The sequence below is a fragment of the Poecilia reticulata genome, chromosome 1 (assembly GCF_904066995.2).
Source record: "Poecilia reticulata chromosome 1, P_reticulata-male-v2, whole genome shotgun sequence".
Classification (NCBI taxonomy): domain Eukaryota; kingdom Metazoa; phylum Chordata; class Actinopteri; order Cyprinodontiformes; family Poeciliidae; genus Poecilia; species Poecilia reticulata.
In genome coordinates, this window is record NC_088830.1 from 3,980,804 (window position 1) to 3,987,947 (window position 7,144).

General features: G+C 36.2%; 1 long non-coding RNA gene across 1 annotated transcript; it reads right to left on the reverse strand.

The window, feature by feature from the left end:
* Positions 1 to 474: 474 nt before the first annotated feature.
* On the reverse strand, positions 475 to 6,617 carry LOC145553766 (uncharacterized). Its single transcript, XR_014089812.1, has 4 exons — positions 2,239 to 6,617; positions 1,812 to 1,950; positions 994 to 1,636; positions 475 to 597 (listed from the first exon to the last, which is right to left on the reverse strand). It is a non-coding gene; the product is annotated as an uncharacterized LOC145553766 (long non-coding RNA).
* Positions 6,618 to 7,144: the final 527 nt, after the last annotated feature.

The window sequence follows — 7,144 nt, forward strand, 5'->3', positions numbered from 1 at the left end:
GAAATCACATTTCAGCAAAAAGAAAAATGGAACCGAAACTCAACACCTGCTGTGTGAATGAAGGTATTGAGGCCTATCCAGGTGAAAAAAAGTATACTTTAGTTTACTAAATTTTAACATACTTTAGTATACTTCTATTGATGTACTTAAACTGTATTATTTTGGAACAACTAATTTTGTGCTTAGTATACTTTAGTAGTATTCAAATAGTATTAAATTACAACTAATAGTACATTTTAGTATACTATACGTACTTTTTTGTAACAACTTCAAGTATCATTAAAGTATATTTTTTAAATATATTTCAGAGCTTTATTATTATAGTTTGAGTGTAATCATTCTGTCTCAGAATTATATTAAAAATATATATTCAATATACTTCAAATATATTTTAAATATACTATTAATATATTAGTAATGTATTTAAATTACACTTAAGTTTTTATTTTTGATTTCCTGCTATTGATAATAAACTACAATTTTAATTACTCGTGAAAGTCTTTATTCCTACGTACCTATTTTGTAAATGACATGAATAACTACATTACAGTACTTACATTGTTTTAGGCTAAAATTACATGGAAAGATTAATTACACCTGCACAGTGATGCAGTTGGTAGAGCTGTTGCCTTGCAGCAAGAAGGTTCTGGGTTCAATTCCCGGCCCCGGTCTTTCTGCATGGAGTTTGCATGTTCTCCCTGTGCATGCGTGGGTTTTCTCCGGGTACTCTGGTTTCCTCCCACAGTCCAAAAATGTGACTGTCAGGTTAATTGGCCTCTCCAAATTGCCCCTAGGTGTGAGTGTGTGTGTGTGTGTGTGCATGGTTGTTTGTCCTGTGTGTCTCTGTGTTGCCCTGCGACAGACTGGCGACCTGTCCAGGGTGAGCCCCGCCTCTCGCCCGGAACGTTAGCTGGAGATAGGCACCGGCAACCCTCCCGACCCCACTAAGGGACAAGGGTGTAAAGAAAATGGATGGATGGAGATTGATTACACAAGATGCCCAAGGTAATTCAAATATTTTGTTTTATTACCGACATTTTAAAATTGTCCAATTTTACTCACAACTTTATGAACTTTACATAAATTATCAGTTTACACATCAAAAGTGAACACATGAACATGAAAATTTAAGTGTGACAATAAAACATGAAAGTGAGGATCAATGACAGAACATTCCCGTTCACTGCACCTTACAGGAACCTACAAAAAAGAACAATAGAGCAATTAAACAGACAACACATTTGTATTTTAAAGAAGACAGAAAAATGCCAAATAAAAAAATAATACTTACAATTTTAAGACGTTGTGGCTTGTATGTGACATCATAAGAACTGATGATGATTGGGACTAGATTCCTGGGGTGGAAAAACATTTCTGGGTGACTACTTTGACTGTTTATGTTAGAAGTAGAAAAAATAGTCAGCAATGTCATAGAACCAGTTGATGTTGGCATTAACTATGAAGCTGTTTTAAATGTGGACTTAAGGAGACAAACTACCTTAAAATCTTTCCATCCATGATCTGAACACACTGAACCTTGCAGGGTGGTGAGGGGAGCTGGTGGTGCCCATCTCCAGCAGTCATCAGATGAGAGGCAAGGTTCACCCTGGACAGGTCACCAGTCCATCACAGGGCCCTGAGAGCCAACAACAAATAAAAAAAATGAAAGATAAATGTTAGATTAACAAGAAGAGAAAAATTATTTCCAGTTACCTTTAAATCAAATCATGTTTATTAAGCACTTAGTGTTGGTAAAAGCAGTTTTTGTTGTTGAAAATATAGCTAGCTCCTCACTGAAAAAACAAACTTACATCATGAAGACGATGTGAAGGTTCATCCTTAGAGCTGGTTGGTGATCTGGTGGAGTCAGAGCTTCTTCTGAGACAGAAAGTCTTTAGTTTCCTAACACCTGATTTCTCTGGCTTCATCTTTCATCCTCATTTGCTTAGACTGCAAACATATGTTGAAGATAAAATCATTGATGAACGAGTTAGAACAACAACCTCACAATATCAAAGTCTCTTTGTCTTATGGAGCTTAATTAAAACCAGGTTAGTTTATGAAGTCGCAACAAACAACCTCCATGCAGTAATAACATGAAGCTGAATGATTGCTATAGTAATAATCATACAAGTCAAAATAAAATTGATAAAATAATTATTTAAGAAACCAACGTAAGTTATATCTCTTTACTGCACTGTTTATAATTAAATGAAGATAATTAATAGGCAAACTTACCACCAGCTAGCAACACTTAGCAGCCTTCGTCCCTCCGGGCTCCTTTTGTGACACAGATTTCATTTCCATCGGTTGTTGTTCCGTTGTGTTGTCGTCTAACTCGGATTAGGACGTCACCAGCTTGAATTTACCAAAATTAGTAACTATTGTCAAGGCCCTCTCTGCTTTTAAGACAATATTATGCGAGTAAAAATGGCGAATTTGACCAGCGTCTGTTATCTTCCCTGCGTTCAAGTTTTTTCTTCTCTTTGTGGCGTTTTTTAAATAAATGAAAGTGTGCAATACCGCCACCATCTGGTCTGGAGTATGAACTGGAGCCACCATCTGGTCTGGAGTATGAACTGGAGCTAATGCCGTTAATTATAAGGTTTTACATCACACATCTGAAAATTGATTATGTACTTTCTTAAAAATTACATCATAATTATCCTTTTTTTAATTCTATGCAATTTTAATAAATAGTAAAAGATTATTAGGGCACTTAAAAATTCATACATATTCATTCATATTTTGTTCACTTAAAGTATACTTTTATTTAATATATTAAAAGTGTATTTTGGTACAATTATGTTTAAGTGTGTTTAAAGTTCTAATTTCGAAATTGGTACAAGTGTATTTTTAGTATACTTCAGATATACTTATAGGTAATACACTTAATAATTAGTATACTTAAAGTGTACTTTCACAAATTTAAGTATGTTTGAAGTATACTAAAGTATACTTTTTTTTTCACCTGGGTAGACATGTATGTTCATACTTCATCCAAAATGGCCGCTCTCAATGACATAGACGCTTGATGAAAATTGTATCATTCTGTTCACAGAGAACTCGACACCAGGTTCTGGTCGAACTATTTAAACAAAGCTCTGTGCAAAATGCTGTATGATTGGTCAGAAGTTTGTTATTGTGTTTTATACAGAACTACGCTCAGACAGCAATGTTGATATTTCTCTTCAACTAGTCCACTATTGGGGTTTTGAATCTGCAGCTGACATGGGGACTTTGATGTACATTTATCTGACAAGGTGAGAATTTCTGTACATTTGCACGATTCTTCACTAAATTGTAAGGTCGTTGTTCACGGAGGAGGCTATCTGCTGGGTGTGTGACAGGTGTTCCCCAGGTGGGCTGTGCTGTTTTCTGAAAGGTGTGTGCAAAAATGAACAAAACCGCGTCTGAAATTACGTGACAGATGAAGGATGTTGGGACCTTAATCAAACTCCAGAACAGGTAGGAAAGCAAATGAACAGAAAAGATGTGAAATAATTCATGACAGAGTTCAGTCAAGTGAATCAAAACAAAGACATCAAGGCATGAACAAGTATAATACAAAAGTGTTGAAACACATTTGCATAAACATCTAAGATCCTAATCAAAGCCTGATCCTGATCAGTCATTTCTCTGCAGCATCAGTGCCTGAATGTGACTTGAGAACCCTCAGAGGTCAATGGCAAGGAACAGTGGTGATGTTGAGGTCAAGTGGTTTTTAAACAAATCCATCATCTGATGTAATAGGAGACAGGGTCACATTAAACTCCCCAGGTATATATTATTCATGAGCAGTAGCAGTAGAGAGAAAGTGGACGTCTCAAAAAGCAGAGAACGAATTAATACAAACATCAGTGTCTCTCGCTGTTTCCTGATCCGTGTCTCCAAGGAACCGTATCCTTGGATCAGTCTCAAACATGCATCCATATACTGACTAGAGGGACTCCTGGAACTCCAATTGGAGCCCGTTTCCCTCCCTTTTTCTTTCAGCAGTGTGTGGAAAATTGAAACCGTCCTCTGAGCTTTGAAGACATTCAGTCACGAGAGCTAGAAGCTAATGAGAATTTGCTCAAAGATCAAACAGGCTTTAAAATTGCTTACACTCTTTCTATTCAATTAGTATGTTCTCCAAAAATTATAGATCTGTGTTCACCAAAATGTAATTTCTGCATGAAGGCAATTGAGATATGTATGACTCAATTCTTTATCTTCAATCCCAGTGTGAGTTTTTCTATTAGCAAAAGTCCATTTTTGGGGGGGAGAAGACGAGCCTAAATAACTCGTCACGGCTCGATGTGACAGCCCTGAATCCGTCCCAACTTTTTATAAAAAACAAACAAACTTTGAGATTATTAATTTTAATGTTTAATTTGAAATGAACAAAAATATCAGATTGAAACAAGTAGCAGAAAAAGAGAGAAACAAAACAATTGTCATAATCGGAAGGAGTAATTTTAAATGTGAGTGAAATTGGAGAAAAAAAAAAAAGTTAGAAGAGCATGAATTTCCAACAGAAAGTCTATAAACAGAAGTCAAGCCAAACCACATTTCTTCCAGGAACCAGACAGCCCGGCTTGCTGGCTCTGTGGTGAAAAAGATCTGTAACTGTGGCACTGAAGTGGGTGGCACAGCATGGCGGCAGATGTAGAGCTTTTAATTAAGACTAGCCGGATCAAAAAATCAGCAGGAAGGCACAGAAAGGTGTGAAATACTTCATTAAAAGAGTAGCTGCAAGTGCACATTAGTGAGTTTTTCCTTGTCCTCCTTTCATTCTGCTCCAAGTGCTAACTTTCTGTCCTGTCAGCTTTGATACAGAAAAACATATAGTGACTGTTTTTTATGTGCCCAAGTTGCCAGATTGTATTTTTTAGTATCTTTTTTATGTCAGAGTTGATCAGGATTTATGGTTTTGTATACATTGTTCTTTTTTTTAAGGAAGTAAGAAAAATTTGAACACAAACACAAACCTGAGATAGAGTTTGAGAAATACACCATGATCCATCTACTGTATAAACGGTTGATTTATATGCATACTGCAAGCGTTTACACTCTGAGGTCCCATTGAAGATTAGGGTCCAATTCACACAAGGTGTAAACATGGCCTGTTGTTGATCAAGTCACAAAAGGAAAGATAAAGATAAAAAAATCAAGAACACAGTAACTCCATGGGGAAACCATTAAATGTTGACATGTGAGGATGCAGTTAGTGTCAGGTGTGAACTCACTTAGGACATATATCCTCGTTGCTTGGACGTGTCCGCCTTCTAAATACACGAGTATCTCTAAATAGGATATTATAACTTCTATTTACCAGAGTAAAAGATAATTTACTCTTAAAAAAAAAGAAAAAAGAAACGTTCTCCCACCAACCAGCCTACATGCACAATTTGGAGGTGTGCGCTCAGTGCGTTGCAGTCACTATTTCCTTTCAATCTGAGCATGTTGATGTTTTTTTTGCAGTGGAAAGTGTGGAGAGCAGTTTTCAAAGTTTGGCAATTTGCTAATAATACCTGAAGCAGAATTTTCTGACTGTTTAATCTTTTATTGCGTAACAAAGTGGAGCTTGACCGTTAAATCAAAGCCACACTAAGTCTCAGCAAACTTGAGCAGTTTGTTTAGTCATGAAGAGGGCTAATCACCGCAAGATCACCACAGTCATTATAACTTATTTAACCTCAAATTAGAGAAAAATGTTCCAGGGAAAAGATTGTAAATGAGTTTAGGACCTCTTCAGAATGAAGTGGAAATGGTTATTAAATTTTTATCGAGACGGGGTTTGTATAGGGGAAAATAGAGAACTAAGTGTCTTATTATAACTGCATTCCAGGCAGCCAGAGTAGTAAGTTTCATACAATGTTAAAAGTTTTTTTGTTTTTTTTAATTGGTCTGAGAATAGATTCGTAATTTAAAGCATAGAGTAAATTGATCTGATGCATCTCGGGTAAATGTAATTCTTCTTATGAATTTTCTATTGTGTTAGAAATAAAAATGCACCTCGTATCTGTTCAAAAAGTAAAACTGCAAATGATGATGTAATTTAACAGGTTTGCATATTTTTTTACTATCCTGATGGCAGGACAGTAGATCCCGTCAGCAAGTTTTAATATATTACATTAATGCATTAATTTAGTAAAATATTTCTAAAGTGTTCAGTTGTTCATGAGAAGTTTACACTTTACCAGTGATGTCATAGTTTAATATATTGGGGAAAAACAAGCTGTTGGATCAGGTCAAAGTCATTTATTAGGTTAGTTTGTCTCCTTCGGTCAGCACCTCCATGTTGCAGGAAACTTTTCTTGTAACTTTGGGTGATCGTGTTCAGTGAGTGGGATTACAGTTTCTGAAACAACTTATTGTGGGGTTTTGGTACAATATGCATCTATTTAAAACAACTCAAACACACAAAACTCCCAGATGCAAGAAATTAAATCTGTACACAAGCACTGCAAAAGACCAAATCTTACTGTGGGGCAAATCAAACAAAATTCACAAGTCAGCCGGAGCAATGTTTACAGACTTTCTTACCAATAAATATGCTAACTGTTTTTTGTGTTTAGTCTGTATCCTGACCCACCACGGTGGCAGTTCATGCAGAAATGCCACCCAGGGGACAAAAGACAAAAGACTCTGAAACCATTAGGAGCATTGAGTTTCTTTAGTTTGGATATTTTCAGGAGTTTTGACAGCTGTAAACTAATTATCGCAACAATTACGGACTCTTGGGAGAAGAAATGTTAGCAGTTTATTTTGAAAAGTGCATGACTATTACAGGAAGATAAGCCACCAGTGTGGGAGGATCGACTTAGGTCCACACTATGAGGAAATGTGAGTGATTATTCATTTCTTGGAGTTTGATGGTGAAGAAGATGAGAGATCTCTCTGTTAACTGAGACAAAGATGAAGGCTTTTGTTCGTTTCCTCCACTGCCATCGTAAAATTAACTCAGTGTGCAGCTCCTCCTCAGAGCTGCAGTTTTCAAGCTTTCTTTCAGAAGGAGCAGGTATTTTTTAAAGAGACAGAGGCCCAATTAGAAGGCATTAAAGTAGGAAGCAAAATTTATTTTAAGTCATATACAGCATTTTTATAACTGAAGTTAACATAGTTGCTCGATTGTGCTATAAAATGATACCTTGTACCT